A 7,291-nucleotide genomic window follows, 5' to 3' on the forward strand; every position below is an offset into this window, starting at 1 on the left:
CTTGACCCCGGCCGTGTTTGTTTGTTCTTCATGCTTATATATCGGACTATTGTGACTCGCTCTGCGGTTAAAACAGACGGTGCATGAATGCGGTTTTGCGGTAAGTGAAATTCGAGTACTTTATTTATGTGTTTATGATTTTAATCAGCTACGTAATGAATGTGTGTGCGTGTAAGCGAGTGGTAGCTACATCGGTGCTAACGATGCTAATCGTAGCCTCCAAGTTAAAACCATAGACCGTATATATAAAGGTTAAAACGAAATAGACAAGTGTTAAGCGTTAAGTGGGATAATACTGTAGAACAAACGGCTTATGTTTGAGGTTGATCAAATAAGGTCATCCTTGTAACTTAGAGAGATATTTTATTATGTAGGTAGGAACTGTATGCATCACTAAGGTTAATTTAAATTGGCTATGCTTGAGTATGTAGACAAGCTAATGTCGAAGTAGTGTATGTGAAATCAACCTCACAATAAGATGTGTGTATATTACAATTATTAATGTCATATTTCAAGATGATTACTTAGATATTACAATATGGTTGATTGAGCTGGAGTTCATTATTGAGCTTACACGTTAACGTCACAGTCATCTGAAGAACGAACCCAAACCTTGTTGTTTTTATTAATTGCATTACCAAATTGGTATCAAATAAATAGTAAGCATTGGTAACACAACTTCCAAAGTTACAGTAAAATAAAAAGGACCCTGACTCGGACAATACACAATCCAACATGTTCAACAGAAGATAATAAGTTATATTGTTTGTACACATGGTTCTTTACATATATATCTGTTTGTTTAAAGTGTCCAGACAGGCTGGACCAGAGAGTGAGAGACAGCACTGGACTCCTCACAGCAGTGAACTTCAGCACAGGTACAAATACTCTTTTTTCATACTGTACAAAGAATCAAGAAAGATATTGGTTTAAATAGATGAAGTATTGACTTTAATACACTGATATACATTCCATTAAACAATACTAAATACTAGATCACCTACACATCAGTTAAGTTGAGGGTTTTTTCCATGCAAAAGGTTACATTTAGATGTTAACAAGCAATATGACTTGTCAGCTTTCTAATTTAATGTATTGAAAGCAAAGCTATTTAACACATAGTGAGAACTGCTACTATTTATCTCTCAATATTGTCTGTAAAAAAACGTGGTAAAAGTGATTCTTTCAGTGAGACAACAGAGCAAGCTTCTACAGTTGCACTACGTTTTGATAACAGTTCAATATTATTTTGATAATAAAATACATTTCAATGTTGATGCATACTGTTCATTCATAATCTGATTGTCTTTGTATCTCACTGTTGAAATAAAAAAAAAACATACAAAACATATAAAATAATTATATCTACAGCCCCTAAACACACAAACACACCGCTTTCATAAATAACACAATAATAATGTTTTATGTTTCCTGTAATTTTTGTTAGGAAAGGACATGCCTGAAAGACACGACTCAGCATATCCTCCTTCTCTGAGGGTCAAGAAGAACATCCAAGAGGAAAATTAAAAGCTGATGTTATGAGATTTTAAGACCAGTACAGGACATTCACTAAGAAACTACTTTTATTGTGAAAACAAAGTCAGCTGATCGAATGCACCTATTTCCACATCTACACTCCATCAGCTGATTAATTCTATTTGCCTCACTTTATGAGCTTCACATCACTTGTGCCTTGTACCGCAGAGTTTGCAACGTCACAAATAAATGGGGCCAATCTTCAGTCAGATGTGAATGTGTAATCTAACATTTTCAGTAAGAATAATGGACAAAAGGAGTGCAAATACAAATTCAATTTATTGAAATGTGAACCAAAAGTTCATCAAAAATGTTTTAAATAAAAAAGCACATATGGACAGAAGGTGTAAACCTATTAAATGTATAAGTAAACACATTTAGTCAAATAAAGTGACAGATTAGGCCTGATCAGGTGGTATCAGCTATGCATGGGCTCCTCCATCAGGTCTGATCCTCCTCACAGAGGAAAGACCCTCAGTCCTCTCCAAACCAACAGACTGGACGTCCATCACACGGAGGTTTCTCCCTGAAGTCTCTGCAGCTCTCTGGACACCACGCTGTCTCAATCCGTCCACACTGAATATGAGTGGGGGTAAATCAAAATAATAAATGCTTTAGACAATAAGAAATATAAAGTTGACTGTTGAGTTGCTCAGTTTTTTTAGATTGTCAATACTATTACTGTATAACTAATATCTCAGGTTAAGAGGCACCTTCAAATAAAGATTGGTCTTTAAATACATTTTGTCTTTAGAATTGTTTGTCTAAAGTCAAGGATCTAGAACTGGTACTTATAGTTTTAATGATACAGTCTGGTTATAATGCTGTTTGGAGGAGGCCTCACAGGTAAGAGCACTAACTAGCTACCATCACATGTACTGTACCTTAGCTTGACTTAAATGTATTACACGTATAATTAAGTGATAGCAAAATATAAATAACTAATGTCATGCAAACATATTAATTTGCTTGATTCCAGTGTTGCATTTAGCACATTACATACAAACGTTAAGGGATTTTAAGATTCTGAAGTATTATGCTAAAAACTCAATAACTTAGATTATTTTATAGTTTTGCTGAATAGTTTCATGTCCGCTTACCTTAGAAACGTAAAATGTGACGGCAGTGTGCAGATGGGGAGCATGTTAGCTTAGCTTCTTAGCTTGAGCTAGCTCTGTTACTTCCAGCTCGGAGGCAGCAGGTCCCGCCTCGGCTCCGCCTCTTTGCCCTTATTTGGAGCAGGCGGGAGTTAGACTCTGACGTCACTGTCGAGCCGTTAGTGGCCGACTACGCCTACTAAGGGCTTCTCGGCAACTCTGCAGAATCCTATGGGTGACGTCCATGGATGTATAATAAGAACTGGATACAGCGTGGGAGGCGGGGCCTCATTCATTCCTATGAGTGTTGCTCATCCGCGCATGATGATAAAATGGCCCAACTTTTGAGAGAGCGAAACGTCACAGATTACCCGGCATGCCTGAGAAGGACCCGTATGTGCGCTCATAGCGCATGCGCAACTTTAACCATGCCCCCCAAAATGCTCGTTCACATCATGCACGTCAATTTGCGTACACGTAACAGCACCGCACGTTCATGACAGCATGGTAATGGTTTGTTATTATGATAGATTTGATATTAACGAGGCGGCAGTTAGCAGCTAGCGGTTAGCTAGTAATTATGCTAATTTACACATCAATCGTTATGTACTTTTATATTACGCTGTAACAGGATCTAGTGATATCCAAGCAACAGAGCTTCATTTAGCATGAAAGAATTATTGCACTGTATATATATATATATGTATATATATGTATATATATATACAGTGCAATAAGCTTCTTAGTGCAATAAGAAGCTACAGGGACGTTAATCTACGTCGGTAATATTAACTTTATTTAATACAACATTTACGGTACAAGATTTAATCATACAGCCCATGTAGTATAATATTTTACAAATGATGAATTACAGCAAACATGTGCAGTATATCCATTATTACAGCTCCGTGGGCTGGCAGTAAGGCGATATGGGTCCGTTCTTATTGTGCATCCATGGGTAAAGATAAACGCATGTCGTGCTGAACACGTAACATCAACGTGCCGGGCGGCGCGGTCCCGTGGGTTAGATGCGCGTTCATAATGCAGAGGGAAATAACTCGCAGAATAACGTTATTAGCACATTTTTACAACTTGAGGAACGAATGTTTTTAATAAGGGCTATACAAGTGTTCATACTGGGTAGTTTATTTAGTTTTAAAAAAATTATCCAACGAGTTACAGACCACTCTTTCCCCATGTAAGTCAATGGGAAAAAGTGTTTCCGGGCCTGGCAACCAAAAGGAAGTGTAGTACCGCCGTTTGGCCAGCACGAATATTTTCATCTGAGTCCGGCGCACTTCCTGGGGGCTTGGTGACGTCACGGACCCTACGTCCATTTATATATACAGTCTATGGTTCCAGCCAAGCCCCCAGGAAGTGCGCCGGACTCAGATGAAAATATTCGTCGGTACTACACTTCCTTTTGGTTGCCAGGCCCGGAAACACTTTTTCCCATTGACTTACATGGGGAAAGAGTGGTCTGTAAATCGTTGGATAATTTTTTTTAAACTAAATAAACTACCCAGTATGAACACTTGTATAGCCCTTATTAAAAACATTCGTTCCTCAAGTTGTAAAAATGTGCTAATAACGTTATTCTGTGAGTTATTTCCCTCTGCATTATGAACGCGCATCTAACCCACGGGACCGCGCCGCCCGGCACGTTCATGTTACGTGTTCAGCACTACATGCGTTTATCTTTACCCATGGATGCACAATAAGAACGGACCCATATCGCCTTACTGCCAGCCCACGGAGCTGTAATAATGGATATATTGCACATGTTTGCTGTAATTCATCATTTGTAAAATATTATACTACATGGGCTGTATGATTAAATCTTGTACCGTAAATGTTGTATTAAATAAAGTTAATATTACCGACGTAGATTAACGTCCCTGTACAGTAGCTTCTTATTGCACTAAGAAGCTTATTGCACTGTATATATATATATTGTAGTGCCGAGAGAAGGGAGTCGGAGGCGGTGCATCGAAGGTGCAAATCTCGCTTTATTGAGCAGCAGAAATGGACATGCTGTCGGGTCGCAGCCCGAGAAGAGAAGAGAAAGCGAAAGGGAGGACACACAGTAGGTACACAGTAGGTACCGTCAACATATGTGTCCGTGCGGAAACAATACCCCCAACCTGTAGTTCCATGAGTGAATTATGTAACCTAGTTAATTAGTGATCACTACACAAGCCCCCCCAGAATTCAACCATGGACACAATCCTCGCGTCCGGGAGGAAGCACCACAGGGGCCGAGGAGGGCGGGGCCGCCGGCGAGGGCCGGGCCATGGAACGGGCCGTCGGAAGGGGGCCGCAGGAGAGGGTAGGGGCCCCAACGAGGGCGAGGGCATCCCCACCGGGGGGTGGGGGGCGGGCCGGAACGGGCCGTCGTCAGGGGGCCGCAGAAAGCAGGGTCGCTGTGTTGCGACGTGGGGACAGGCGTGAATATCCCGGTGGTCCCCAGCAGGGAGGAGCGCTGCCCGGCCGCAGGCGAAGGCACAGCGGCGGCGGGTACGAAGTCCTCGGGAGGAAGGAGCCGTGTCCCCGGGAGGAGGGAGCCGTGGACAGGGGAGAGGCCAGACGGGGTCCCGAAGCACGCCACCCACGGGCCGATGAAGGCATGGGCGACGTCCGAAACCGTAGAGTCGAGGCGAGACGGGGTCCAGAAGCGCGCCACCCACGGGCCGAAGAAGGCATGGGCAACGTCCGAAGCCGCCGTCGAGGTGGTGAAAAAGCGAGAGGGTCCACACGAGGCCGACCAGACATGGTCGAACCTCCTCTCAGGCACCAGAAAAAAACTCAAAAGGGCCGTCCTGTCCACGATCAAAAACAGGTGGGCGAAATTGTGAGAGGATCCACACGAGGCCGACCAGACTTGATCGAACCTCCTCTCCGGCACCACAAAAAAAAACAGTCGGATGTCGTTAGCCGCTAGCTGCTAGTCGCCAGCTGGACATGCAGCCGCATGTCCCGAATAAACCAGGCAAGGTTGTGTATCGGCTCCATCGAAGGCTTGCTGTCCCCCAGTGCCGAAAACCCGTGGAAATGGCGAGCGTCGTCCGCGGCCATTCCGGAGGGCGCACCGAGCCACAGTCTGTGTGCACGTGGCAGCCACGGACGTCTCCAAGAATCTCCGGCATTTAGAGAAAAGCTGCGCTTTTTGCTGTGTTCGGTTCAGTCTCGGATACTTCGCGAGACTCACGTCGGGGTCACCAATGTAGTGCCGAGAGAAGGGAGTCGGAGGCGGTGCATCGAAGGTGCAAATCTCGCTTTATTGAGCAGCAGAAATGGACATGCTGTCGGGTCGCAGCCCGAGAAGAGAAGAGAAAGCGAAAGGGAGGACACACAGTAGGTACACAGTAGGTACCGTCAACATATGTGTCCGTGCGGAAACAATACCCCCAACCTGTAGTTCCATGAGTGAATTATGTAACCTAGTTAATTAGTGATCACTACAATATATACATACATATACATATATATATATATATATACAGTGCAACAATTCTTTCACGCTAAATTAAGCTCTGTTGCTTGGATATCACTAGATCCTGTTACAGCGTAAAAGTACATAACGATTGATGAGTAAATTAGCATAATTACTAGCTAACCGCTAGCTGCTAACTGCCGCCTCGGTAATATCAAATCTATCATAATAACAACCCATTACCATGCTGTCATGAACGTGCGGTGCTGTTACGTGTACGCAAATTGACGTGGTGGATGTGAACGAGCATTTTGGGGGGCATGGTTAAAGTTGCGCATGCGCTATGAGCGCACATACGGGTACTTCTCAGGCATGCCGGGTAATCTGTGACGTTTCGCTCTCTCAAAAGTTGGGCCATTTTATCATCATGCGCGAATGAGCAACTCTCATAGGAATGAATGAGGCCCCGCCTCCCACGCTGTATCCAGTTCTTATTATACATCCATGGTTCCAGCGCATGTGGGTATTAGAGGGAATGAAGTAGTGGATCAACTGGCAAAATGTGGTTTGAAAGCAAACCAGATTGATATTATGGTACCCATCAGTAGAGCAGAAGTAAAATCTGTTACAAAAGTTGTTATCAAGCAACAATGGCAAAAACTATGGGACAGTAACACCAAAGGAAGACATTTATACCAGATACAAAGGGAAGTAGGAATGGGAAGCACTTGGGGGAGTAGTAGAAGAGAACAGAGCATTAACAGCAGGATAAAATTGGGTCACTCTGGATTAAACTCATCATTGCATCTGATTGGAAAACATCCAAATGGCAATTGTGATGGTTGCCAACAACCAGAGACAATACATCATGTATTTTTTAGCTGCATGGATTATAACAGACAAAGACTCATTCTGAAAACTGCACTGGAACAACTCAACGTCAAGGACATGGATTTCAAGTCAATATACGAAAGTAAATCAAGAAATGAAGCAAACAAGCTGATCTTCAAATTCCTCAAAAGCACTGGTCTGAGGACAAGGATTTAGTATAAACATGTAATAAATCAACAGTAGGTGGCGATATATGCTCCAAGTGGAAGCGATTCGCCATTAAAGAAAAGAAGAAGAAGAATACCCATGCAGATCAGAGGGAGGGAACACAACCTGCAGTGAGAGGAGGAGCTACAGTGGAAAGAGGAGAGCTTACACGACACACTCAGGAAAC

At 43.0% G+C, this 7,291-nt stretch overlaps 1 protein-coding gene across 1 annotated transcript in view; it reads right to left on the bottom strand.

The window, feature by feature from the left end:
- LOC117481734 (E3 ubiquitin-protein ligase TRIM39-like) overlaps positions 1–7,291 on the bottom strand; it is a 937,572-nt gene that overhangs the window by 128,931 nt on the left and 801,350 nt on the right. The gene's annotated exons all lie outside the window — the stretch shown is intronic.

Source organism: Trematomus bernacchii, unplaced genomic scaffold (assembly GCF_902827165.1).
Source record: "Trematomus bernacchii unplaced genomic scaffold, fTreBer1.1, whole genome shotgun sequence".
NCBI classification, from domain to species: Eukaryota; Metazoa; Chordata; class Actinopteri; order Perciformes; family Nototheniidae; genus Trematomus; species Trematomus bernacchii.